We start from the raw sequence: 26,859 nt of genomic DNA, 5'->3' as shown, positions 1-26,859 counted from the left end.
ACATGTTCTGTGTTCCGCTGACATGTTCACAAGTATAGTTAACACGTTCCAAATTTCTTTAATTATGGAATATATAATAAAAACTATGGAGGATACAGAGTTATGACCCAGTGGGGCCCCACTGGGATTTCAGGGATGCCAGTATTGTGCTCTTTTGTAATCTAGGTGGGCACCACATGGGTATTTGCTCTCTCACAATTGGTTACAATGTACATGTAATTAACTGTTCCCAAATCCTCAAAATTATCTACCACAGCTGGAGAGCTGAGATCTAACTAAATTTATGACTGAGAGGAGAACTGAGTGACCTAAATCTTGTCACTCCTCAGATAGTGTCCAACAGGGCTGGGGAGACTCTTCTTAGAGTAGCCATAGGACCATAGCTCCTCAAATGCTGGGGTCAGAGACTTCACCCCACCATGTCAGACCTTCCCAAAATGCTATTTCTTTCATACTACATCCTGCTAAAGAGCTCTCTCTTGCCCACGATATTGATTCTAACTTTTCTAAAAGGCATCTTTAAGATGTGGCTTCACATCTGTGATGGTTAATTTTCTGTGTCAAGAGTGTTTTTAGATGAGATTACCATTTAAATCAGTGAACTCTGAATCAGCAGACTGTCCTCCATCATGTGGGTGGGCCTCATCCAACCAGCTGAAGACCTGAATAGAACAAACAGACTAGCCTTCCCAACAGGAGGAAATTCTCTAGCAGACAGTCTTCAGACTTCATCTGAACCATCAGTTCTCTTGGGTCTCTATCCACCAGCCTTTGGAGTGGAACTGCGTCACTGACTCTCCTCAGTCTCCAGCCTACTGGCCCACTGAAGAGTTTGGACTCACCAGCTTCCATAATCATGTGAATAGTCAAGAGAGAGAGATAGATAGGTAGGTAGGTAGGTAGGCAGATAGATAGATAGATAGACAGATAGATAAATGATATAGATATAGAAATAGGTTATGTTTCTCTGGAGAACCCTAACTAATACAACATCCACTGCTACATAACAAGTTACCAAAACTCAGAGGCTTAAGAAACAATACACATTTAATCTCTCACAGTTTCTGTGGGTCAGAAATCTGGGCACAGTTTATCTGGGTCTTCTGCTTCAGAGTCTCTCATAGGCTTAAATCAAGGCATGTGCTGAGGCTGCAGTCTCCCCTGAAGGCCTGCATGGGGAAGGATCTGCTCCCAAGTTCATTCACACTCTTGTCTGTAGAATGTGGCAGGGGGTGGGGTGGGGAGGGTTTGTGCCCTGTGGTGATGAAAGACTCAGTTATTCAATGGCTATTGGATAGAGACAACCCTCATTTCCTAGCCATATGGTCCTTTCTATAGGGCAGGCCGTGACATGGCGGCTTGCTTCATCAGAACAAAAAGAGCCAGGGAAAGAGGGCTAGCAGAAAGGAAGTCACACTCTCTTACAGCCTAATCATGAATGTGATATCCCATCACTCTTGCCATATTCTATTGTCTAAAAGCAAGTCACCAGGTTCAGCCCAGCCTCAAGGGCAGGGGATTGCACAAAGGCACTAATACCAGAAGCTGGGGACCACTGGGAGCCATGGAGAAGCTGCCTACCCCACCCATCCAACCTGCCTTCTCTGTTTTTCCAACATGAACACTCAGTGCAGCCCTGAGATCTCGGCACCCAACATAACTTGTACCTCTGCTGGACTGTTTGTCCTACCTACAGGGATCTTCCTTGTTTCTGCTTCCTGTCAAATTCTACCCACATCTCTGGATGTGTGTTTCAAAAGCCATCAGTTATCGCATACATGTAAACACTTTAACTTGGGGTGGGAATTTATATCTAGAGTTGTGCTATTTAACCTCAGGAGATGTACAGGTTCAGTCTTAACAAGCCATCATTTGTGTCGCTAGAAGAAATGAACCTAATTTTATTAGAGAATTACTACTCAGAACTTGGGCAGTTTGCTTGGGAAGCATCCCGGTCTATCTGGAAATAGAGAAATGGCCATCCTTATCAAGTTTCCATTGCTAAAAACCATAATGGTAGAAACACAAGTCTAATTTAATTTGAAGGGAAACAGTTTCAACCCTCAAGAGAATGACTGGTTTTAGATCCTCGGTTCTGTTTCAGGGAGGCATTTTTTGTTTTCTTATTGCCTTCCTTCCACTCCATGGAGGTCTGTTCCATTTCAAAGAGAATAGTATTTAAGGTTGGTTTTCTGTCTGGTGAAGGATTTGCATGCCACCTCATCACAAAGGTATTTATCTTTCTGAGTAAAAAATAAAATGATACCAACGTACAGTTGCCAAACAAAGCTTAAAAATCCAAATGAAGGGTCAGATATATATGATTGCTATAATCAACAGGTTTCTCTCAATCCAATAGAGAGACAGAGAGAGAGAGAGAGAGAGAGAGAGAGAGCGAGCGAGAGAGCGCGAGAGCGAGAGAAGAATATACAGAGAGATAAATTTTTACCTTCCCAATCATGGGCTTTTAAAATTAGTCCAGGGATTAAACAGTTTAATATGGGAAAGTTAATTTTATTACTGTTATACATAACATCCTCCTTCCCTTTGTTTTCTCAGGTGTATCTATTGGTCTACTGTTACTTCATTTTTCCAGACCAACAGTGGTTACAAAAAATAGCATTAGCAATCACTTTGAATAAAAAGCTTGAACACCAGATTCCAAATGAAAATGAGAATGAAATGGCACACGTGTGGGTACACACTCAGAATTTTTCAACATGAAGGTCTAAAGGTATGTATGGAGGAGTGAGAAGGATTCATGAATGCTGACAGAATTAAGAAAGCTGCTGAGGTGGTTTCTTTGGCTTCAGCAAAGTCTAAGACGAATTTTTTTGGCAAGAATTACATCTTTAGGGACGCTAAGAAAACAATAAGATCGCTACAGAAAGAATTAACTCTTCCAGTGCTTTGGAAGCCTCCTCTGAGTGGTGGACTAATACGGCACATCACAGGATTAGGAATGGGGGGAGACTGCAGAGGTGAGGAATCCAGGTCCTCCAGTCAACGTGGAGAAAGGCACAGTCATCAGTGTAAATAAGGCCCCATGATGACCATTTGCAGCAGTGACAATAGTGACAATTGTTCTTTATTCTCTCTCTCTCTCAAATGGAGGTCTGTGGCATTTCCTACTCAACCCAGTGGTGGAAAGGGGTGTGTGCAAAAAACAACGTTTTTAAAAAATACTAAACCAACCATCCAGCAATCAACTGTCTTATACTGAGTACTTACTATGAGCCTGGCGTAGCATCAAGCACTTTACAATTTCATTTAAGACTCACAAAAATATAATGAAAAGTGTTACTACTATGTCATTTTACAGACGGGAAACTCAAGTTTGGCCAAGTAAATGGTTTAATCAAGGATTCCCAGCTGGTGACTTCAGTGCCAAGGTAAGAGCCATGTCCCCTGAGGGTCAACTCCTCCTACCCGCAGTCCAGATAAGACCAGAGCCAGGTCACTAAGCCTCGATGTTACACCACTAAACTAGAGATGCATGCAGTCTTTGATATTTTAACAAATTAAATACGGGACCCACTGGGGCCAGATCTTCCAGATAATATTTCACTGCTTTACTTCAACTCATCTGCAGGTAAGATGTGTCTGGAAAGCAGATTCACACTGAAGGCTATGTAAAGCCATAAACGAGGAGCTGTTTGCCACCCTGCCACTAGCGTAAACCCTCTCCAGGCCAGAGGTTCCTGAATCCCACCACAGGGAGCACTGCCCCTCTTGATGAAGTCTTCATCAGTCAGCGGCAATGTAAGAACCAGTACAAAAAATTAGGCACATAGAATAGCAGCATAAGATGGCCATTCCTTTAGCCTGAGATTTTTATTCTTCCTATACTTTTTGGTGGTAAACCATGCTATTTATATATACAGAATAATGAGGATAGCATTTGGTTTTAAACGTTCTTACTTATTACAAGCAAAAATTGCCAATTTTTGGATATTTATGGGTACTTTCCAAACTATTTAATATTATTTTTTTAACTGGTTCATGAAATCCAAAAGTCTCAGCATCACTGATTCATGGAGCACATAGTGTTCTAAGTAACAAGAGTTAAGTACTACAGCAGATTGCAAAAATGGCTAGAATTCTCCACTCATCTCTGTATCCATGTCACTTTGACTTTGCACTGTGATTCTGCAACTCCTCCCACAGACGGACAGAGGCTATTGCCCCTCCCCCATGAATCTGCTTGGCCTTATGAGGTGGCAACACAATGCCATGGAAATGATGGTGTGCCAGTTCCAAGTCTAAGCCTCAAGGGATTTGATCACTTCTACTCAGCCTCTTGGAACCTGCAACCACCATATGAACAATCCCAGGCTAGCCTGTAGGGAAAGAGGAATGATGTACCCCGATGTTCCTAGCACCCCAGCAACCAGCAGCCAGTTAACTCCCGAAAGCAGTCATCCAGCACACATGTAAGGGGGCCCAGCCCAAATCACCAACCCAAAGAGTCTCTGGCTAGATAGATGCCTATTGCTTTAAGCCTCTACGTTTTGGGGTGGTTTTTTACAAAGGAAGACCTAACTAATACAGTCACATCTATAGGCATTGGATAGAATTTGGAACAGATATTGGCAAATCTTGTCACTTAAAGCTCTGAAACCAACCTTGGAATAATTCCTTAACATATTCTTTTATCTAAAAGGAAGCTTCGCTATCACAGTTTCTGATTTTATTTTAAAGTTGAAGAGGTTACAAAGACATAGCTGTTGTGAGAATACGCAAGCTCATATATCTAATTACTAGAAGAAATAAGTCTAGAAACCTAGAATGGTAGAATTATTTCTCTATGTGCCGAGTGCACCAAAATTACCTTTGTTTACTATTTCATAGAGATTAAGTGGTGTTTTTATGACACCGTGTGTGGCGCTATCAATTACCTCTGTGGAATAAATGAGACTCTAAGAGATGTTTTTTGATGAACTGATTAAAGGAACAGAAACCCCACTCCTCACATACCAAGCTGCCCCTATTTTAAGTTAGAAATATATTCAATGCTTGTCAATCTACCGGAGTAGGTAGGAGTCAGGAGACCTAAGTCTAGGAGACGTGGGTCCCAGTGCTGTCTGTGCTGGTTACTGGCCCTTGGACAAGTCCCCATCCCATTCTTCTCTTCAGATTCTTCTTCTGTGAGGTAAGGGGGCAGGACTCAGTGAACTTTACGGTCCTCACCATTCCCACAGCATCTCAAGGCCTTAATCTGGTCACTCATATTCTTGGAAACAAGGTCCCAAAGATAAATGCATTAGAACTCTCTGGAGACTGAAAACCTGGCATCTACTTTAGTAGAGTCCACCCTGCTGATTTTCCAAAATCCAAACAAAAGAAAATTTGGTTTACAGGTGTTATCGTCATGGGTGATTGTAGGGTTTTTTTCCAAAGGTTGCTTTTGTGCACATTGTGTTTTTCCATCGTCATTAACCGTACTCTGTGACTTGAGTTAAAGTATATGCAAGGATCCACATGAAAATAAAACCAGGCACATTGCAGCTTCTCTTGTGATATTTATCACTGATGGCGCTCATGTGACTGCAGAGCTCCATAAAACTCTGGAGGGGTTACCTTCCCTTAACGGCGTCCTTCCCTTTCACTCACCAGCCACTTCTTATTGCAAACAGCTGCTTGGAAACGAAAAAACATTTTCTATTTCCAAGGGACATTGCTGGCTCTCAAAGTACTTTGCCCATTTTATTTAACAAATGTTTACGTTTAATCAAATTTCTAATTCCAAAAAAGAGCCAACCTTGCATTTTGAATCACTAGCTTGTGAGACTTCTACATTTAAAAGAATACAGAAGGAATCAAATTCAAGAGCCAGAAAGAGAGTGAAGTATGTGACTCCCATGGCTTCAGCTTACTCCTATGCTGTTCTGCCACCCCCCGACCAGCTGGCTTCTGCCCATGCCGTGATTCTAAGGGGACTGACCATCTCAGCTTATAATGAAGGCTTCCTTGAGTTCTGATAGAAAGCTCATTCCCAATAACCCAGTGAAACTGCATCAGCACCAAAGTAAGGGGGGAAACAAGCATCATATAAACTTTATTAGGACTTTATTATGAAATAAACTAGGCTTACACTTCTTCTGGAGGGGAAAAGGATGAATACAAAAAAATACCGTATTTTTACTTACTAACGTGCAGTTGTAAAACGCATGGCGTGCCGTTTTATAGGCAGTAGCATATAAAATACTTTTTCCAGATGTGGATTCATAATTCTCGAAAGGCTATAATAGTTATCATAAGATTTATGGAGGATAATTTATTAATCACATTTTTTTTTCTTTTAGAGATCTGTTTAGTAAGATGAAAGAGAACTTTAAAATGTCATTTTAACCAAATGTAGATGGCCTAATATCAAGTTACTCCTTTTGTTCACATTATTTTTAATGACTTTATTTGTTTTATTGCCTCCACAAGTCAGTGCCAACTTGGTGGTAATGATCTATTTAGGAAATCTCTTAAGATTTTCAAAGTAAAACAGCGTGGGGCTCTTTTAAAAACTAAATGAACTATGTGAGTTGATTCGTGCTCATTTACTTGAGAGACACAGGAGCTACTAAAGCTTATTTTTGATAAGATTTGGAGGAGACAAATCTTGTGAAAACTGTTGCTCCCTGAACATTCGTGTGGCTTCTTCAACAGATAGAAGCCCACGTGTGTCTGAAGTGCTACAAGTAACACACTGTTAAATAACACACATTTTGAACATGGATCCCTTTAATCCGGCTTAGATCATTAAAAACACAGCTGTGTCAAATCCATATTGTGGACCCAAGTCACATGATGAGTAAAAAAAAAGCCCAAATGACCCTCTTTTTGTCAGTCACTTGATTTGAAGTAAGTTTTGTCTAAAGCGTAACACTGACAAAGTGAAAAAAGATAACTTTGCAATTCAGGGGGCCTCAGCAGTCCTAAGATTACTGTCTTCTCACACTCACACGCCATCCCCTCTTCTCCAATCCATGGCTTCACGGGCAGAGGAGTTAACACGGTACTATGGATAGAGATCGTTACTGAATTGAAGGTCAGCACAGAGACTCACCATCCGTCTTCCCTCCAGACTCTTACAACAGTCATCAGAGTTCCCTCATCTCTAACACAAGCATAACAACATTTACTTTGCAAAGTTATCACGAGATTGAAATAAAATGGCGCACAAATCATCTACAGCCCGGTGCACAGCCCATACTCAATAAACAGAAGCATCGTAGTTACCATGTGCACAAGTGCGTGAGAATTTTTTTTTTTACTTTTGAAAGAGCAATACAGTCAAGTAGCATTCATTGACAGACTTGAAAATAAAAGTATCAAAGACAGAAACATACTGAATAACTACCATGTATAATCCACTATTCTAGGTTTTGTAAGGGACAACAGAGGGAATCTATGATCCAAAGCATTTATAATCAATAAGGGAGCTCCAAAGCATGTGCTGACAATGCCAGCATCATTTTAAATCAATGGCCACATGAAAGCACAACACCAGAGCTACACCTGGAGTGCAAGTGGCAGTTTCCACATGAAGGGTGTTGGCAGTGATCCCTGAAAGTCAAGAAAAGGTTGAGAATGGTTGGGTAGGTTATGAGGACTTCATGCAAGTTGGGCTTGAGTGACTATAAGAAAGTGGGGTGGGAGGGTCAGGAGAAGGAAACTCAGGAGCATCTGATATTTAAGTCAACCAGGTAGTTGACACAGCTGAACAGCTTGAGCAGTGAGGCCATGATGCCAGAAGAAAGGACCTGAGAAACTCAGAATCAGGTTCACTTTCTGTACAGAGACACAAGGCCTCGCCAAAGCTCTCTGGAAGTCTGAGAGAATGCTGTGATTAATACCAGTATTAGTCCCCGAAGGAGAAAATGTTCTACCCGTGATGAAGATCTGTGCTCAACGTGGCCCTGACCATGGCTGTTTCCCATGAGAAAGGAAGAATACACGAAGTAGCTATCAAGGACACAGCCCTCCAGCCGCACACCTCATAGATCCCTTCACGGCCACAGTCTCTGCACTCCTGGCAATTCTCTCTCGATCTACAGACCCGCTGCCCCAAGGCTATGAGCTCCTTGAGCACAGGAATTATTTTCTCTCTGTTTCCCTAAGGTCATGGACAGAGTCAGCAGTCCAGGGATGTCTGTTGAATGGTCTGTTCTTGGCTGAGAGGCCAGTGGTAATGACAATTGTCAAAATGAAGTGTTTACAAGATTCTCATCTGTATTGAAAGTGCCATATGAAAAGAGGAAAAGAAGGAGGACAGAAAGGGAGTCCTAAAGTCCACTTGGGATGATGAAGTCTCCCACACCTCCTTCAATAGTTTAAGAGTGCAGCCTGTTTTTTTTTTTTTTCCCCAAAAGATTTTCTTTAATTTCATAAAATATTTTCATGGACACATGAGCTAGCAAATACACACGCATCTGTGTGTATTTTGACAAGAATATCCCGTCCCTACCCCCCTACTCCTACATCAAGGTGGACATAAGACTGGAGAAATGAATACAGAAGATGGAACAGATAGAAAAAAAATGATTAAAAGAATGGAATGTAATATGGTGCTTGGTTATTTTCCTATGTCACAACCGAACAAAACATTTTGGTGCAAATAGTTGATTTTTCCTCTTTTCCATTTAAGTCTGGTGGAGAAAAAAATACTTTTTATATAATAAAATATGTGGGGTTTTGTTTTCTCAAGGGATACTTTTAACCAGTAGCCAACTAGCGATCTACTTAATATCAAACCAGACTCCATCTGGATCCTTTCTCCTCTAAAGGAGGGACTGGACAGGACCAGGTCATGAGGAAGAGGCAAAGGGTCTTGAGCACCCCACCCAGGAGCCCCATGCCCTGACAGTGAGTGGAGGCCTGATCTCTGCCTGAACCTCACAGCCCCACAGCAGGAAACAAAGCAGCATCCTTGGACCATGGGGAAATATATGCTTACCTACTAGCTCAGCTGTCACCAATCTGGAAAGCAAAGGGGTGTTCTGTCCACATGAGATAACACACCTTGCCTTGCCTGTATAGGGAAGCTCTCCCCAGGTCTACTGTTCTACTCACCTGGCCGGTGTTCTGCTCACCTGGAAGGCACTCTCTAAAGTCTGGGTGAGATGCCCTAGAATGAACTCCACATCTCTTCCAAGCCATGGTGACTCTTAACCTTTACTAATGCTTCTTGGCTGGGACCGTGAACACAAACCAGAGGTTGACAGATGTGCACAACAGAGAAGCCATGTGGGTAGCAGTAAAGAGAGCCTCATAGAATAAGTCCAAAACACACCACCTTTGTCATCAGTCAGGACCAAGTTCCATAGCCCAGAATACATGCATTGGAGCATTTCAGAGAGCAGAGAGAGCAATGATTGGGTAGATCTTCTCTTGGAAGTGGCTTTTCCAGAGTAAAGTAGCCAAGAATGAGAACCACTGGATATATCTCCTTTTGCTAAGTTGGGGCCGGATCAGGGTGGGCCTTGAAGGGCTGCCAGAGGAGTTTATACTAGACGGTAGGTGGTTATTGACTGAAAAGTCAGCATGTAGACTCACTGTCCCTTTTCCCTTTCCCTATCTGTTTCTTCAGGGAAACAATAGCTCATACATCTATAACAATCTGTCTCAGGCAATATTCTTAGCGCTTTGCACACAGTAACTCAATTATTGCACACAACCACCCTATGAGTTACATACTGTCTTTATCCCCACTGTTACAAGTTGAAGCACAAGTGGAAGGTTGACAGACACCCTGCTAGGGAAGTTGGAATCTCAAATGGTGTTTAATCTTCTAATGGGCCAATGTTTTTCAGGGCCCAGAGTCTATAAAAAAGCAAAGTCTCCACTCCTCTCTGTTGAAATCCAGAAGTCAGTAAAGTTTGAGAGAATAAGTGGCATTTAACTCATTAGTCTGCAAATAACACCACTGTATGTTCTCTTCACCGGTTTAGAGAACAGAAGTCAAACCAAAGGTGGGAGCTCAGGGCATAAATTTGCCATCTGCGACGAAACGTAATCAGATCCGAAGAGTTTCCACTTTGAAGTCTTCCTGAATCTGTGTGGGGTACAGGTCTGAACACATCACCAGCTTTGACAGGTGGCTTTATTTTTCATTTCAAAGAGGGAGAAAGCAAGCCGGGAAACCAAGCGAACACGTGCACAGCGGAGCTTTGAACGCTGCCCCCCCGAGCATTCACAGAGGCGCTTTTCTAAGTTCGGGGTCACACGTTCAGAGGAGTGAAAGCAGCTGGGCTTTGGTCCGCCCTGGACTCCGTCCTTCCAGTCACAGCTCTGTGAAAGCTGCCTTTCTCCTGCTTCGGTGTCCACCGTCTTCTCAGCCCCCACACTAGCTGCAAACTGGGCCTGAGCTTCAACCAGTGCTGCCGAGGCCGGGTGATGACTCCAGGCAAGAAAGGGCTCAACTAGGGGAGCAGCAGTTGCCATGTCATAGTGGAATGACAGCACTTCTAAAGGCTGAAGCCCAGCTGCCCTTCAGAATTATTCAGCCCCTAGCCTGCTTGGCAACGCTGAACCCGTCTAACGGATACCTTTAACATACTGAGCAAAGCAGGGCAGAGAGCTGTGAGGCGGCCAACAGCTCACACAGGGTATGAGGTCATTAACGTGTGATTTGAATCCAAAAGGATCACCTCCTATTTATTCATGAAAATGGCGCAGCTTGTGCCTGGTGTTACCCAGCACAAACCCAGACAAGTGCAAGCGTGTCACAGCCTGCTGGGAGCCTCCTGCCTGAGGTCCCAAGGAAGAAGCCCCTGGAAAGGCCAGTGCTGACATTCACCACACCCCACTGCATGAGAGCCCCTCAGCCTGGACACCCCTCCAGAAGGCAGTACACTGGGCGGGGGAAGAACTTTCTTCAGGAGGAAGGAAGGGGGCTGGTGTGTGAGATGAGGTCAGGCGCTTGGCCTCGTAGGGAAGAGTAACTACACGTATCCTGGCGAGGCGACACTCATTGTTTTCCAGCCCAGCTTCTTCTGGGCCAGTACGAGTGTCCTCAGGAGAGGGGCTGAGAGTTAGTCCCTTAAACAGGTGTATGGCCAGAGCTCCTGGATGAGACTGAGGGCACAAAAGCAGCATAACTCATGGGCATCCTGGGCTGAGTACTGGACGGCAGGATTTGTCTTTTTATTTTTAATAAATAACATTTATTAGACTTTTTTTTCTGATTATAAAAGTAATACAGGCTCATTATAGAATGACTAGAAAAACTGGAGAAGCACAAAGAGGAAAACAAACATTACCTGCAATCCCACCATTCTGGTCACTGTGACATTTTCTTTACTCAAGTCTTTTTCATACTGTGAATATACTTTTTAAAAATAAAAATAAATACTGCTTTGTAAGCTGCCTTTTCCCTTAGTAATACTGCAAGAAACCTTTCCCCCATCAGTATATATTCTTCCGCCACACAGATTTAGTGGCTAAGGTCTTGTAATCTACTCAAACTTCTTGTTGACCATTGGTTTAATTCCATCATTTTTATATAATATATAACACTAAAGTGAACATCTTGCAGGTACAACTTTGTGTACATCTCTGACTGTATCCCTAGGATACATTTTTAAAAATATGACCATGGAAATGAAAGGTTTGTATTTCCTATTATTAAGATTTTTGTTATGTATTCTAATCTTGTATGCTAAGTGACTGCAAAATCCACTCAGGATTGTTCAGTGGATGCCCTTGGCTTCGTGCTTACTGGAGGTGGCTCTGTCCCCTGTGTTCTGATGGCAGTTCTTCAGGTTGTTCTTCAGTCGCTGTCATGAAGTAAATGATGGATGATGCCATCACTGGGAGTAGCCCCTTATCACATAATTGACCTTCACCAATGCTCTTCTCCACTTAATAGTACTGCAAAGTGTTTCCAAGATTGGATTTGGGGGTCAGGTAAGCCTGGGTTTGGATCTCTGCTTCTCTTCTTATTATTTTGTGACCTTGGCCAAGTTAACTTAATCGCTTTCAGTTTCCTCTTAAACTTGCTGCTATTGCTATGGCCACCTACCCCCTACAACCATTCCAAACCCTGCCCCGGATTTAGCTTATGATGATGGTCTTATTTTCTGACTGAGTTAAAAGATGTGAGAAAATTTTACTATATCAGAATTTTCTGGGTGTCAATAAAGCAGAAAGCAATTAAAAGTCATGAGGAGTTACAGAAAGCATCTTAGGAATCAATTAACCCCACTCTCCCATGCCGCTTTTCAATGAGAAAAGGCAAGGGAGGAAAGGCGAGGATCAGCCCTGCTTGCGAGTTTCCAGTATAGTCTTTGTACTCCAGCTTTTTTCTCACTGCCTCCCTCTCCACTGTCACATAAGTCTCTGAAGCAACAGAGGGGAACAGAGAAGGTAAATCGCATTTCCTGCAGAACTTTTGGCATGGAAGAATTGGAGGTATTTGACCTGCCAAAGGTCTTATAGAAATGGTGGGAGAATGTGAACTCTCCCCCGGGAAAAGAGGGATGCAGTCCAAGTCCTGCCACTGGCTGGAACTGGCATTCTGTGAACCCTACCTTCAAACAAAGGCAGAGATGGGGTTCCAGTAATAAATGGTGAGCATGAGCTAGACAGCGACTCTTTGGTATCTCTTGCTTCAACTTTACTGGTCACTACAGGCTTGTGCGTCCTGGGAATTGGCAAATAAATTAAAACTAGTTAAACCTGGTTTAACTCTGTGAAATTTGTGAACAATCATATTTCCCTTGGAGGAAAAATCTATGCCCTCTCTCCTCAGAAATCGAAATACAAAGAAATTGTTGAAATATATAGAAGTTTCATGAAAAACCATCCTATGATCCCAAGACAGAGAAAGTTAGAACGAGAATGGAATTACCAGGCACTGAGGTGGGTGTAGCAAAAAGGTTGGACTCTATTTAAGTTTTAAGCACTCTGATTGCCAAGAGTAAAAGGGGAAGTACGTTGATTTAATAATGGTTATTAATTACAAAGCCAAAGCATTTAAATCCATCTTTAGAGACACATTTATTTCTAAACTTAAATTCAAGGGAAACATTACCACATGGATCTCGACAGCACACAACCCAAAGTCTTTAACTTTGATCCCCTTCAAGGATCTAGGAAACTGAGATCATCCTTCCAATAATCTAATTAACTACCTTTCAAGGGTAAGTAAGGACCCATGGTGCCCACAACCCCTTCTCCAGGGGTAACAAGGACCCTGTGGCTTGTCATCATTAAGAATCCCTTTCCTGGAACACCATGGCTAGGACATGCCTCAAGGCCCAGTATACTTACCCATTCATTCATTCACAGACATTTTTTTCTAAGGGCCTGTTTCATGCCCGAAGTTGGATTAGGCACTGGCCAACAGGAACTAATAGATAACAGATGAGAGAATGAGCTATGGCCAGAAAGAGGCAATTGAATGAGATGTAATCATTCTCACCTGTGAATCTCCACATGCCTAGCAGCAATTCTGCATTATAGAAGTGAGTTCCCCTCTCCTGTATGCAATACTGTCTTTTACACCAGCTAGAAGCTCCCTTAGGGTCAGGGGCTCTACGTTGCGTCTGTGTCACCTGCAGTTTTGATGGTGCCACTGGGTGTTTAGTAAATACTTGCAGAGAGATGGGCTCATATCCTCTCCTGCACCCTTAGGACTCTCCCTAAGCCTATGGATGTCTGCCTCATTAGGTTTTCGCTAAGCCTGCGTATAATCTGTCTGACCCCTTCTGGGGCCTGGAAAGTTGTCCTTCCCTTAGTACCAAACCTGTTCCTCCTAGTGGGGCTAAGACAACCTTCTTTTCCAAGCCTGACTCTCAGGACCCCATGCGGCTTTCCTGTCCTTGTGCACCATCCATGTCCTTCATAAAAGACTCCCCGACCAGCCCCATTCATGCCTCAAGCTTCCGGCACTGGAAGCAAGAAAGGCAGCAAAATTTGCCTTTCTTTTTTTTTACTTTTAGCTTCACAAGAGAGTTACAAAAGTCATCTTTGGTCACACTGAACAAAGCAGAGAGCTGGCCTGTGGTCGGCAGGAGTCAAGTCATGGTGATGCCACACTCTTAGTGCTTTTTAAAACAAATACTGAAATTACCAATTTAAAATAATATTTAAGATGGCGGAAGAGTAAGACGCAGAGATCACCTTCCTCCCCACAGATACATCAGAAATACATCTACACGTGGAACAACTCCTACAGAACACCTCCTGAACGCTGGCAGAAAACCTCAGCCCTCCCAAAAGGCAAGAAACCCCCCCACGTACCTGGGTAGGGCAAACGAAAAAAGAATAAAGAGAGACAAAAGGATAGGAACGGTACCTGCACCAGTGGGAGGGAGCCGTGAAGGAGGAAACGTTTCCACACACTAGGAGCCCCTTCGCGGGCGGAGACTGCGGGTGGCGGAGGTGGGAAGCTTCGGAGCCGCGGAGGAGAGCACAGCAACAGGGGTGCGGACGGCAAAGCAGGGAGATTCCCGCACCGAGGATCGGTACCGACCAGCACTCACCAGCCCGAGAGGCTTGTCTGCTCCCACGCCGGGGCGGGCGGGGCTAGCACCTGAGGCTCGGGACTCAGTCGGAGCGCAGGGAGAGGACTGGGGTTGGCGGCATGAACACAGCCTGCAGGGGTTGGTGCGCCACGGCTGGCCGGGAGGGAGTCCGGGGGAAAGTCTGGAGCTGCCGAAGAAACGAGACTTTTCCTTGCCCCTTCGTTTCCTGGTGCGAGAGGAGAGGGGATTAAGACCGCCTCTTAAAGGAGCTCCAGAGACGGGCGCAAGCCGCGGCTACAAGCGCGGACCCCAGAGGCGGGCATGAGACGCTAAGGCTGCTGCTGCCGCCACCAAGAAGCCTGTGTGTGAGCACAGGTCACTCTCCACACCCCCCTTCCAGGGAGCCTGTGCAGCACGCCACTGCCAGGGTCCCGGGATCCAGGGTCAACTCCTCCGGGAGAACGCACAGCGCGCCTCGGGCTGGTGCAACGTCACGCCGACCTCTGGCGCTGCAGGCCCGCCCCTCATTCCGTGCCCCTCCCTCCGCTCGGCCGGAGTGAGCCAGAGCACCCGAATCAGCGGCTCCTTTAACCCCGTCCTGTCTGAGCGAAGAACAGACGCCCTCCAGCGACCTACACGCAGAGGTGGGGCCAAATCCAAAGCTGAGCCCCTGGGAGCCGTGAGAACAAAGAGGAGAAAGGGAAATCTCTCCCAGCAGCCTCAGAAGCAGCGGATTAAAGCTCCACAATCAACTTGATGTACCCTGCATCTGTGGAATACCTGAATACACAACGAATCATCCCCAATTAAGGAGGTGGACTTTGAGAGCAAGATATATGATTTTTTTCCCTTTTCCTCTTTTTGTGTGTGTATGTGTATGCTTCTGTGTGAGATTTTGTCTGTATAGCTTTGCTTCCACCATTTGTCCTAGGGTTCTAACGCCCGTTTTGTTTTTTAATTTTCTTCTTAATTATTTTATTTTACTTTATCTTCTTTCTTTTTTTCCTTCCTTCCCTCCTTCCCTCCTTCCCTCCTTCCTTCCTTCCTCCCTCCCTCCCTCCTTTCTTTCTTTCTTTCTCTCTTTCTTTCTTCCTTCCTTCCTTCCTTCTACTAATGCTTTCTTTCTACTTTTTCTCCCTTTTATTCAGAGCCATGTGGATGCAAGGCTCTTGGTGCTGCAGCCAGGAGTCAGTTCTGTGCCTCTGAGGTGGAAGAGCCAACTTCAGGACACTGGTCCACAAGAGACCTCCCAGCTCCACATAATATCAAACAGCGAAAATCTCCAAGAGATCTCCATCTCAACACCAGCACCCAGCTTCACTCAAGGACCAGCAAGCTACAGTGCTGGACATCCTATGCCAAAAAACTAGCAAGACAGGAATACAACACCACCCATTAGCAGAGAGGCTGCCTAAAATCATAACAAGTCCACAGACACCCCAAAACACACCACCAGACGTGGACCTGCCCACCAGAAAGACAAGATCCAGCCTCATCCACCAGAACACAGGCACTAGTCCCATCCACCAGGAAGCCTACACAACTCACTGAACCAACCTTAGCCACTGGGGACAGACACCAAAAACAACGGGAACTATGAACCTGCAGCCTGCAAAAAGGAGACCCCAAACACAGTAAGATAAGCAAAATGAGAAGACAGTAAAACACAAAGCAGATAAAGGAGCAAAACCCACCCACCAGACCTAACAAATGAAGAGGAAATAGGCAGTCTACCCGAAAAAGAATTCAGAATAATGAGAGTAACGATGATCCAAAATCTTGGAAATAGAATAGACAAAATGCAAAAAACATTTAACAAGGACTTAGAAGAACTAAAGAGGAAACAAACAATGATGAACAACACAATAAATGAAATGAAAAATTCTCTAGATGGGATCAATAGCAGAATAACTGAGGCAGAAGAACGGATAAGTGACCTGGAAGATAAAATAGTGGAAATAACTACTGCAGAGCAGAATAAAGAAAAAAGAATGAAAAGAACTGAGGACAGTCTCAGAGACCTCTGGGACAACATTAAACGCACCAACATTCAAATTATAGGGGTTCCAGAAGAAGAAGAGAAAAAGAAAGGAACTGAGAAAATATCTGAAGAGATTATAGTTGAAAACTCCCCTAATATGGGAAAGGAAATAGTCAATCAAGTCCAGGAAGCACAGAAAGTCCCATACAGGATAAATCCAAGGAGAAACACGCCAAGACACATATTGATCAAACTATCAAAAATTAAATACAAAGAAAACATATTAATAGCAGCAAGGGAAAAACAACAAATAACACACAAGGGAATCCCCATAAGGTTAACAGCTAATCTTTCAGCAGAAACTCTGCAAGCCAGAAGGGACTGGCAGGACATATTTAAATTGATGAAGGAGAAAAACCTGCAACCAAGATTACTCTACCCAGCAAGGATCTCATTCAGATTTGATGGAGAAATTAAAACCTTTACAGACAAGCAAAAGCTGAAAGAGTTCAGCACCACCAAACCAGCTTTACAACAACTTTCTCTAGGCAATAAACACAAGAAAAGAAAAAGACCTACAATAATGAACCCAAAACAATTAAGAAAATGGGAATAGGAACATACATACTGATAATTACCTTAAATGTAAATGGACTAAATGCTCCCACCAAAAGACACAGATTGGCTGAATGGATACAAAAACAACACCCATATATTTGCTGTCTACAACAGACCCACTTCAGACCTAGAGACACATACAGACTGAAAGTAAGGGGATGGAAAAAGATATTTCATGCAAATGGAAACCAAAAGAAAGCTGGAGTAGCAGTTCTCATATCAGACAAAATAAACTTTAAAATAAAGACTATTCAAATAGACAAAGAAGGACACTACATAATGATCAAGGGATCGATCCAAGAAGAAGATATAACAATTGTAAATATTAATGCACCCAACATAGGAGCGCCTCAATACATAAGGCAAATACTAACAGCCATAAAAGGGGATATCGACAGTAACACATTCATAGTAGGAGACTTTAACACCCCACTTTCACCAATGGACAGATCAACCAAAATGAAAATAAATAAGGAAACACAAGCTTTAAATGATACATTAAATAAGATGGACTTAATTGATATTTATAGGACATTCCATCCATAAAAAACAGAATACACATTTTTCTCAAGTGCTCATGGAACATTCTCCAGGATAGATCATATCTTGGGTCACAAATCAAGCCTTGGTAAATTTAAGAAAATTGAAATTGTATCAAGTATGTTTTCCGACCACAACGCTATGAGACTAGATATGAAATACAGGAAAAGATCTATAAAAATACAAACACGTGGAGACTAAACAATACACTACTTAATAATGAAGTGATCTCTGAAGAAATCAAAGAGGAAATAAAAGAATACCTAGAAACAAATGACAATGGAGACACGACGACCCAAAATCTATGGGATGCAGCAAAAGCAGTTCTAAGAGGGAAGTTTATAGCAATACAATCCTACCTTAAGAAACAGGAAACATCTCGAATAAACAACCTAACCTTGCACCTAAAGTAATTAGAGAAAGTAGAACAAAAAGACCCCAAAGTTAGCAAAAGGAAAGAAATCATAAAACTCAGATCAGAAATAAATGAAAAAGAAATGAAGGAAACGATAACAAAGATCAATAAAACTAAAAGCTGGTTCTTTGAGAAGATAAAATTGATAAACCATTAGCCAGACTCATCAAGAAAAAAAGGGAGAAGACTCAAATCAATATAACTATAAACGAAAAAGGAGAAGTAACAACTGACACTTCAGAAATACAAAAGATCATGAGAGAATACTACAAGCAACTCTACGCCAACAAAATGGACAACCAGGAAGAAATGGACAAATTCTTAGAAATGCACAACCTGCCAAGACTGAACCAGGAAGAAATAGAAAATATGAGCAGACCAATCACAAGCACTGAAATTGAAACTGTGATTAAAAATCTTCCAAAAAACAAAAGCCCAGGACCAGATGGCTTCACAGGCGAATTCTATCAAACATTTAGAGAAGAGCTAATACCTATCCTTCTCAAACTCTTCCAAAATATAGCAGAGGGAGGAACACTGCCAAACTCATTCTACGAGGCCACCATCACCCTGATACCAAAACCAGACAAAGATGTCACAAAGCAAGAAAACTACAGGCCAATATCACTGGTGAACATAGATGCAAAAATCCTCAACAAAATACTAGCAAACAGAATCCAACAGCACATTAAATGGATCATACACCATGATCAAGTGGGGTTTATTCCAGGAATGCAAGGATTCTTCAAAAACGCAAATCAATCAATGTGACACACCATATTAACAAACTGAAGAAGAAAAACCATATGATCATCTCAATAGATGCAGAGAAAGCTTTTGACAAAATTCAACACCCATTTATGATAAAAACCCTGCAGAACGTAGGCATAGAGGGAACTTTCCTCAACATAATAAAGGCCATATATGACAAACCCACAGCCAACATCGTCCTCAGTGGTGAAAAACTGAAAGCATTTCCACTAAGATCAGGAACAAGACAACGTTGTCCACTCTCACCACTCTTATTCAACATAGTTTTGGAAGTTTTAGCCACAGCAATCAGAGAAGAAAAGAAAAGAAAAGGAATCCAAATCGGAAAAGAAGAAGTAAAGCTGTCACTGTTTGCAGAAGACATGATACTATACATAGAGAATACTAAAGATGCTACCAGAAAACTACTAGAGCGAATCAATGAATTTGGTAAAGTAGCAGGATACAAAATTAATGCACAGAAATCTCTGGCATTCCTATACACTAATGATGAAAAATCTGAAAGTGAAATCAAGAAAACACTCCCATTTACCACTGCAACAAAAAGAATAAAATACCTAGGAATAAACCTACCCAAGGAGACAAAAGACCTGTATGCAGAAAATTATAAGACACTGATGAAAGAATTAAAGATGATACAAACAGATGGAGAGATATACCATGTTCTTGGATTGGAAGAATCAACATTGTGAAAATGACTCTACTACACAAAGCAATCTACAGATTCAATGCAATCCCTATCAAACTACCACTGTCATTTTTCACAGAACTAGAACAAAAAATTTCACAATCTGTATGGAAACACAAAAGACCCCAAATAGCCAAAGCAATCTTGAGATCGAAAAATCAAGCTGGAGGAATCAGGCTCCCTGACTTCAGACTATACTACAAAGCTACAGTAATCAAGACAGTGTGGTACTGGCACAAAAACAGAAAGATAGATCAATGGAACAGGATAGAAAGCCCAGAAATAAACCCATGCACATATGGTCACCTTATCTTTGATAAAGGAGGCAGGAATGTACAGTGGAGAAAGGACAGCCTCTTCAATAAGTGGTGCTGGGAAAACTGGACAGCTACATGTAAAAGTATGAGATTAGATCACTCCCTAACACCATACACAAAAATAAGCTCAAAATGGATTAAAGACCTAAATGTAAGGCCAGAAACTATCAAACTCTTAGAGGAAAACATAGGCAGAACACTCTATGCCATAAATCACAGCAAGATCCTTTTTGACCCACCTCCTAGAGAAATGGAAACAAAAATAGACAAATGGGATATAATGAAACTTCAAAGCTTTTGCACAGCAACGGAAACCATAAACAATACCGAAAGACAACCCTCAGAATGGGAGAAAATATTTGCAAATGAAGCAACTGACAAAGGATTAATGTCCAAACTTTACAAGCAGCTCATGCAGCTCAATAACAAAAAAACAAACAACCCAATCCAAAAATGGGCAGAAGACCTAAATAGACATTTCTCCAAAGAAGATATACAGATCACCAACAAACACATGAAAGAATGCTCAACATCACTAATCATTAGAGAAATGCAAATCAAAACTACAATGAGATATCATCTCACACCAATCAGAATGGCCATCATCAAAAAATCTAGAAACAATAAATGCTGGAGAGGGTGTGGAGAAAAGGGAACCCTCTTGCACTGTTGGTGGGAATGTAAATTGATACAGCCACTGTGGAGAACAGTATGGAGGTTCCTTAAAAAACTACAAATAGAACTACCATATGACCCAGCAATCCCACTACTGGGCATATACCCTGAGAAAACCATAATTCAAAAAGAGTCATGTACCAAAATGTTCATTGCAGCTCTATTTACAATAGCCTGGAGATGGAAACAACCTAAGTGTCCATCATTGGATGAATGTATCAAGAAGATGTGGCACATATATACAATGGAATATTACTCATCCATAAAAAGAAACGAAATTGAGCTATTTGTAATGAGGTGGATGGACCTAGAGTCTGTCATACAGAGTGAAGTAAGTCAGAAAGAGAAAGACAAATACCGTATGCTAACACATATATATGGAATTTAAGGGAAAAAATGTCATGAAGAACCTAGGGGTAAGACAGGAATAAAGACACAGACCTACTAGAGAATGGACTTGAGGATATGGGGAGGGGGAAGGGTAAGCTGTGACAAAGCGAGAGAGAGGCATGGACATGTATACACTACCCAACGTAAGGTAGATAGCTAGTGGGAAGCAGCCGCATAGCACAGGGAGATCAGCTCGGTGCTTTGTGACCGCTTGGAGGGGTGGGATAGGGAGGGTGGGAGGGAGGGAGACACAAGAGGAAACAGATATGGGAACATATGTATATGTATAACTGATTCACTTTGTTATAAAGCAGAAACTAACACACCATTGTAAAGCAATTATACTCCAATAAAGATGTAAAAAAATAATAATAAAGTAAAATAAAATAATATTTAAGGTAGACAGTGAAATCACTAAAGGAAGAAGATAAAACCCTGACTCCATTAATGTTCTATGTCCTAATTTTAAGAAAAAGTTCAAATCTTTAGTTTTGGGCACTTAACACCATAGCTATAATTCTGGATAAACTTAGGAAAGAAGGAAACAATGTTTAGTGTCATTATTTCTAAAAGTAAGCCTGTAGGAAAAGACCTCCCTGTGATTTCGAGTTGTGTAATATGATCTCAGCTAAGAAAACTGGAAAAGGCGAAGTATTGCAGGAGAAACTCTGGTCTGTAGCATCAACCATTTTGCTGCTGCCCCCATGTAACAAAAGCAGCTCACCTCTACGCCATGTTCTCTAAGTGCCTGCAATATGATGAGTGTGTTACACACATTATCTCATTTAATCCTCAGTAACAGCCCTATGAATCCGTTATTATTATTCCCTTTTTACAAATAAGGAAACTGAGACTTCAGAGGTGAGCTTAGACATTTGTAGGTGACAGCTGGGATTAAAATCCAAGTGTCTGAGTCCACAGTATCTTGCTATACTTAACTACTGTATTATATTTAATCACTTCCTCTTATAAAGCATAGGACCAGATCCTTTGATTTCTATATTCCACTTCCAGTACAATGTATTGCATTTACCACAAAGTCTGTTTTGATTATGGTTATTAGTAATGTCACTGTGGTTAATGAGAAAGGTCATAAACAATTGTTACTATTGCTATTGATAAAACCAACATGTATTTATATGTCATTTATAGCTTATAAGGCACTTTTGCAATTATATTAATTTTGATTAATTTTTCAATAACTCTGTGAGGTGGGCATGTCCCTGTTTTACAGACAGGAAACTGAAGCTCAGAGAGTTTAAATGATTGGTACAAATCTGTTAACCTGTCAATGTTATGTAGACCCCACTGGCACAACCCTGAGAGGGATGCCTCCTTAAATCCTGTGCCCCAGGCATCCCCCTAGGTCCCGTCCTGAGACCAAGCCTCAACTTGAACTCAGTTCTCCTAGTTATGCCTGTGATCAGTTTCTGTCAGCTTGTAAGATACTGATGTTCCTGATCTACCGGAAAAGATTGACGTGGTAAGTTAACGATGAGTAAGGCAGACTAAATACAGATGAATCAAGATTTCTAAGACTCTTGGTGAGATGCAGCTTCTTCTTGGGCCCTTTGACTGGGGAGCCTCTGGGAGACTGCAATTATGAACCATTTATCTCTGCACCTGCAGCCTTGGCCTTGGGCTTGGTGCACGGTGGATACTTAATACTTCTGGAATGATGAAAGAATGAGTGAACCAGTCAACAGATACTTCTGAGTTTGAAGTTCTCCAGTATCTTCTTAACCTACTGCTTCCTCTTTTGACTTGTTCTTAGGATTTGGAGAAGATGGAAGGAAAAGCAGGGAGCCTTGTTGAGCCTCAGGCAAGGTAGGACATAAGGGAAGGGGGTCGTGCAACACAAGCCTGTTGTGTCTTCCCGCTTCTTACTGACTCAGATCCCTGACCCCCAGATACCTCCCTCTGTGGTCTTGGAGGCGGCAGGGGAGTCCTTACCCTTATGGGAGGAGACATTTCACCTCAACTTCCCTGTTCCAGTTTATTCTCTAGGAAAACTGGGCTCTTTTCATATGCAATCCAGAAGCTGCCACCACTTTGTAGAATGTTAAGATGCAATTTTATATAAAGGTTCTTTCTTTCTATTTTAGCAAGAAAGAGAAGCAAGACATCCCCGTTTTTAACATGGATTGAAAATGGAGTTTTGCCAGTTTTCTGGGTTTTACCCTGCCATGCTCTGTCAGCCAAGGTAGGAGAGGAAGAAGCAGTCTGTGTTCCTAGAGCATTTTTTTCAGAATAGGAAAGTGTCAGTGATTTAGATAATTGAGTGTCTGGATGAAAATTTACCTGTGCCATAACTTTAAATAAAAAGGGTTTTGATTAAATAATATCAGCAAAACAAACAGGATGAGGAAGTAGAATTTCTGTCTAATTTAATGAAATAACTATTTCTATTGACTGTATATATAAGTAATGGTAATTGTGATCCAATTCAATGTACTTATTAAAACATACGGCCTTCTACTAATCAGGAAACATTTATTAGTCTAGTTTGGTTACATAAATGCCTTTCTTGGGTTTTGTTACTGTTGACAACAGATTTTAGCCTCCCTCTTGCCAGAGATTATCTGTGTCCATGAGGTTTTACCTGGGAAAATGTCTCAGGGGAAGGGCCTGCTGGAGAAGTGTCTGTCAAGACCAACCCTGGCCTGAGAAAGGTGATAAAACTGTGCAAGGAAAAAAAAAAAAAACTGTGCAAGGAAATGGAATGTATACAGAAAGGTCTTTGGATGCAATTCCAAAAGCGGTTGAATCTCCACTCTGGTGCTACAATATTCAGTAGCGTTGAGATCTATCAGCATGCTCCTTTACACGATAAAACTGTTAAAAGAGGTGAAGAAATTGGCCTGTGAGGCAGTAATTCCATCCGTGCCCAAATATCTTGTAAATAAGGAGAGGTTTTAAGTGCAGAGTGACTCCCTGCTTTCAGGAGCTTCCAGGGTGAGGCGGTGCTGAAGGAAGATGTTGACAAAGAGCAGAGGGAAGCTGACAAGGGCCCTTTTCCTTCCTGGCCTGGGAAACAAGCCTGGTCTTAGAGCTGAAAGGACCTCCAGACGTTACCTGGGCAACACCAGTACCACTGGCGTAAATATAAATATCTGCCTAATAAGAGTTCACTGATGAGACCAGCAGAAAGTTAGTGATGCTGGGAAGGTGAGAACTCAGGTTTTCTGCCACTTCAGCTGAAGGAATCTGTGTAATTCTGCTCTGCTTTCCCTGGCCTGGCCAGCCCTCCATGTTTGTGGAAGAAACATCAGCACAGAGCATCACAATCTACCATGCATCTTTACACATCACAAATAGGAGTTGTACCACGATGTAGCAAAGCACCAGCCTCCGAGTGCCTGGGGGACTCTGCTCTCATCTCTTCTCTCCGCCTTGCACACACACACACACACACACACACACACACACACACACACACACATATATGCAGGTTTATATTGTCCGAACTCTTCTTCAAAACCTTCCTGGACCAAGCCCACCATAGCGGTCCCTCCATCAACTAAAATACCAAGGAACTCATTATCAACTAAAATACCAAGGAACTCATTATTTCCTCTGCCAGAGATTTCTTGTCACTCCCAAAAGAATTAGCAGCTCTCAATCAAACATTTCACTGTCTTTCACAATGCCTGTACTTAGTCGGCACTTAGTTAAGATTTTCTGGTCAAGTGAATAATTTCAGTTCAATAAATAAACACCCAGAAGTTACTCCTCCTTCCCTCTCATCTCCATGTTTGTCCCCCATCCTGTAGCCCTTCAGGACCCCTGGGTAGCACGAGGCCTGCTGGGTCAGTCGGGTGGTTAGTGATCAGTCCCCTCCCTGTAAGATGAAGGGGCTGGGCTTATAGTCTGTAGGAGCCTTTCTGGTTTAATCTGATGGACTGATGTGATACTAGACTTTCAAATGGTCATTTGTTCGTGCCTCAGGCAGCAGTTTCATAATTTCACTTTCAACCTTTGAATAAAGATTTAAAATTAAGTTTTTTCGGTCTCAGTCTCTGTGGCTCCTTGTTTTCCTCTTGATTATCCAAGTTCACTTCTGCCCCTGGAAAAATGTAGACTACTGTCCTAAGTGCTATCCTGTGGTCCATTAGGAAGCACTCCCCAATCCCCATCCTGCCCCAACCCTTTCTGCCATGATTCATGCAGAGCTCCCCTCTCCCTGGCCTGGGAGGACTGTCACCCCCAGCCAAGCCCTCCGCCCTTCGCCTTACCTGACCTTCTCCAGGGCACCCTCCCCCACGTCTCCCCCACCTACCGTGCTGACAGCTGTGGGATGAAGGCTCTGAGCGCCCTCCTACCAAATAGGCCCTGCTGTCCCATCCCCTCAAGACTAGGACCTTTCGTTTGAAAGTCTTACGGTCCTTGTTATTTGATTTTGTTTGTTTGTTTGTTTTCTATTGGTGGGCTTCTATTATCTTCCTCTCCACACACTACCCACCCATCCCCTGCTCTCCCTGACATGCCCCGCTGGCTCCCCCTTGTCCTCCAGATCTTGGGAGACCCTCGTGTAGAAACAAGGAACCACAGCTGCCTTCCAGGCTTCCACTCACCCACAAACCCAAACAACCAAGTGTGCAATTATAACGGCATCCTCCCTCCTAAATCAAATTTCCTTCTGACTGAGAGCTGGAAAGGCAGCTGGCGTAGCAGCTAGAGCCCCATCAACCTAGCCAAGAAGGCCCGGTGTCCTCCAAAGGGGAGTAGCACCTGCCCAGACACACCTGCCCCGGGCTCCGACCCCAGGCCACGCCCTCTGTGTTACCAAGCCCAGAGCGTTACCATTCCGTGCCCGGGCTTCCTAGACTACAGCTCTCAGAAAATCAAAACTATATCTCAGTCACTTTACGGCCCGCCCCCACACATCCAGGCCTGGCACATAGCTGTGGTCAGCAAGTCTTGTTGAATGAACAAATGAATGAGTGGCCATCTGGCCACGCTCCTTCCTCTACACGCGGATTTCTCATTCTGGTGAGCCCTCCAAACTCATGCTCTGCGTCCCATGACTGGCTCTGTGTCTCTTCCTCTACGCTCTGTTCTCACTACCTACTGTACCAATGCTTGTGAACTGCAAGTTACCCCTCTAGGATTTAAACTAAGCGGGACCAATTCTTTTGCCTTTCTTCACAAAACTTGCCTTTTCACCATTATCTTCCTTGGATTTGGACTCTCTCCAGATGGCCCACCTCCCTCCTGAGTTGTCAAGCTGAGAAAGAGGTTAGGTTTGTAAGGCCAAACCCTTAGGTTTTATCTATTCAGATGGGAGTCTCTGAGAAGTTTGGCCTTTTGCTCTCGGACAGGATCCTAAGTTTCAATGAGCCAGAATGACAAAATGACGCCAAAAGCAGCCACTTCCCCTATGCACTGGTCATAGCTGCAGTGGGGTGTGACCACCGCTCATCACCCTATGAGCACATTTTAGGAGGTCTGTACTGCAGAGAAGACGGTCTTTACAATCAAGGTGGGAATTAACTGGCAAGAGCATGGTGGTCCAGGATACTGCTGTGGTCTCTGCACTTCCATCCTCTTCTGTTTACCAAGGTCTTTTAAAAACGATTATTGCTGAACACCTAGGACTGTAGGGTTCATGAGCTGCATGATAGGAAGGCTTAAGCTCAAGTCGTCTGAGTCCTGGAAGAGGATCAAAACCCAAGCTGAAGCTCCTTCCCGCCTGACTCCCAAGGCCATTGTTATTGTGTTTAGCTTTGGATAAACTTTCCTATGGAACGGGACTGCTCACAGCGGTTCATTTTAAACGTGCTGGCTTAGCTCTGGCTTCATGTGTGAGTGCAGGCCTGTCATCATGCATTCCAGGTCACTCTCTGAAATGAATTTGTCTTTCCTCAGTGTTTCTCTGAGCCGGGGAGCAGACATTCCTCCGGCTCTGCATTAATCCAATTACTAAACACCTGCAGACATGCAATAACAGTTTGGGTGCCAAAAGCCTCAGAAATGGTTTTAGAGCCGAATGTAATCTGCTG

Source organism: Phocoena phocoena, chromosome 14 (assembly GCF_963924675.1).
Source record: "Phocoena phocoena chromosome 14, mPhoPho1.1, whole genome shotgun sequence".
NCBI classification, from domain to species: domain Eukaryota; kingdom Metazoa; phylum Chordata; class Mammalia; order Artiodactyla; family Phocoenidae; genus Phocoena; species Phocoena phocoena.
Note: the sequence above shows the minus strand (reverse complement) of the source record.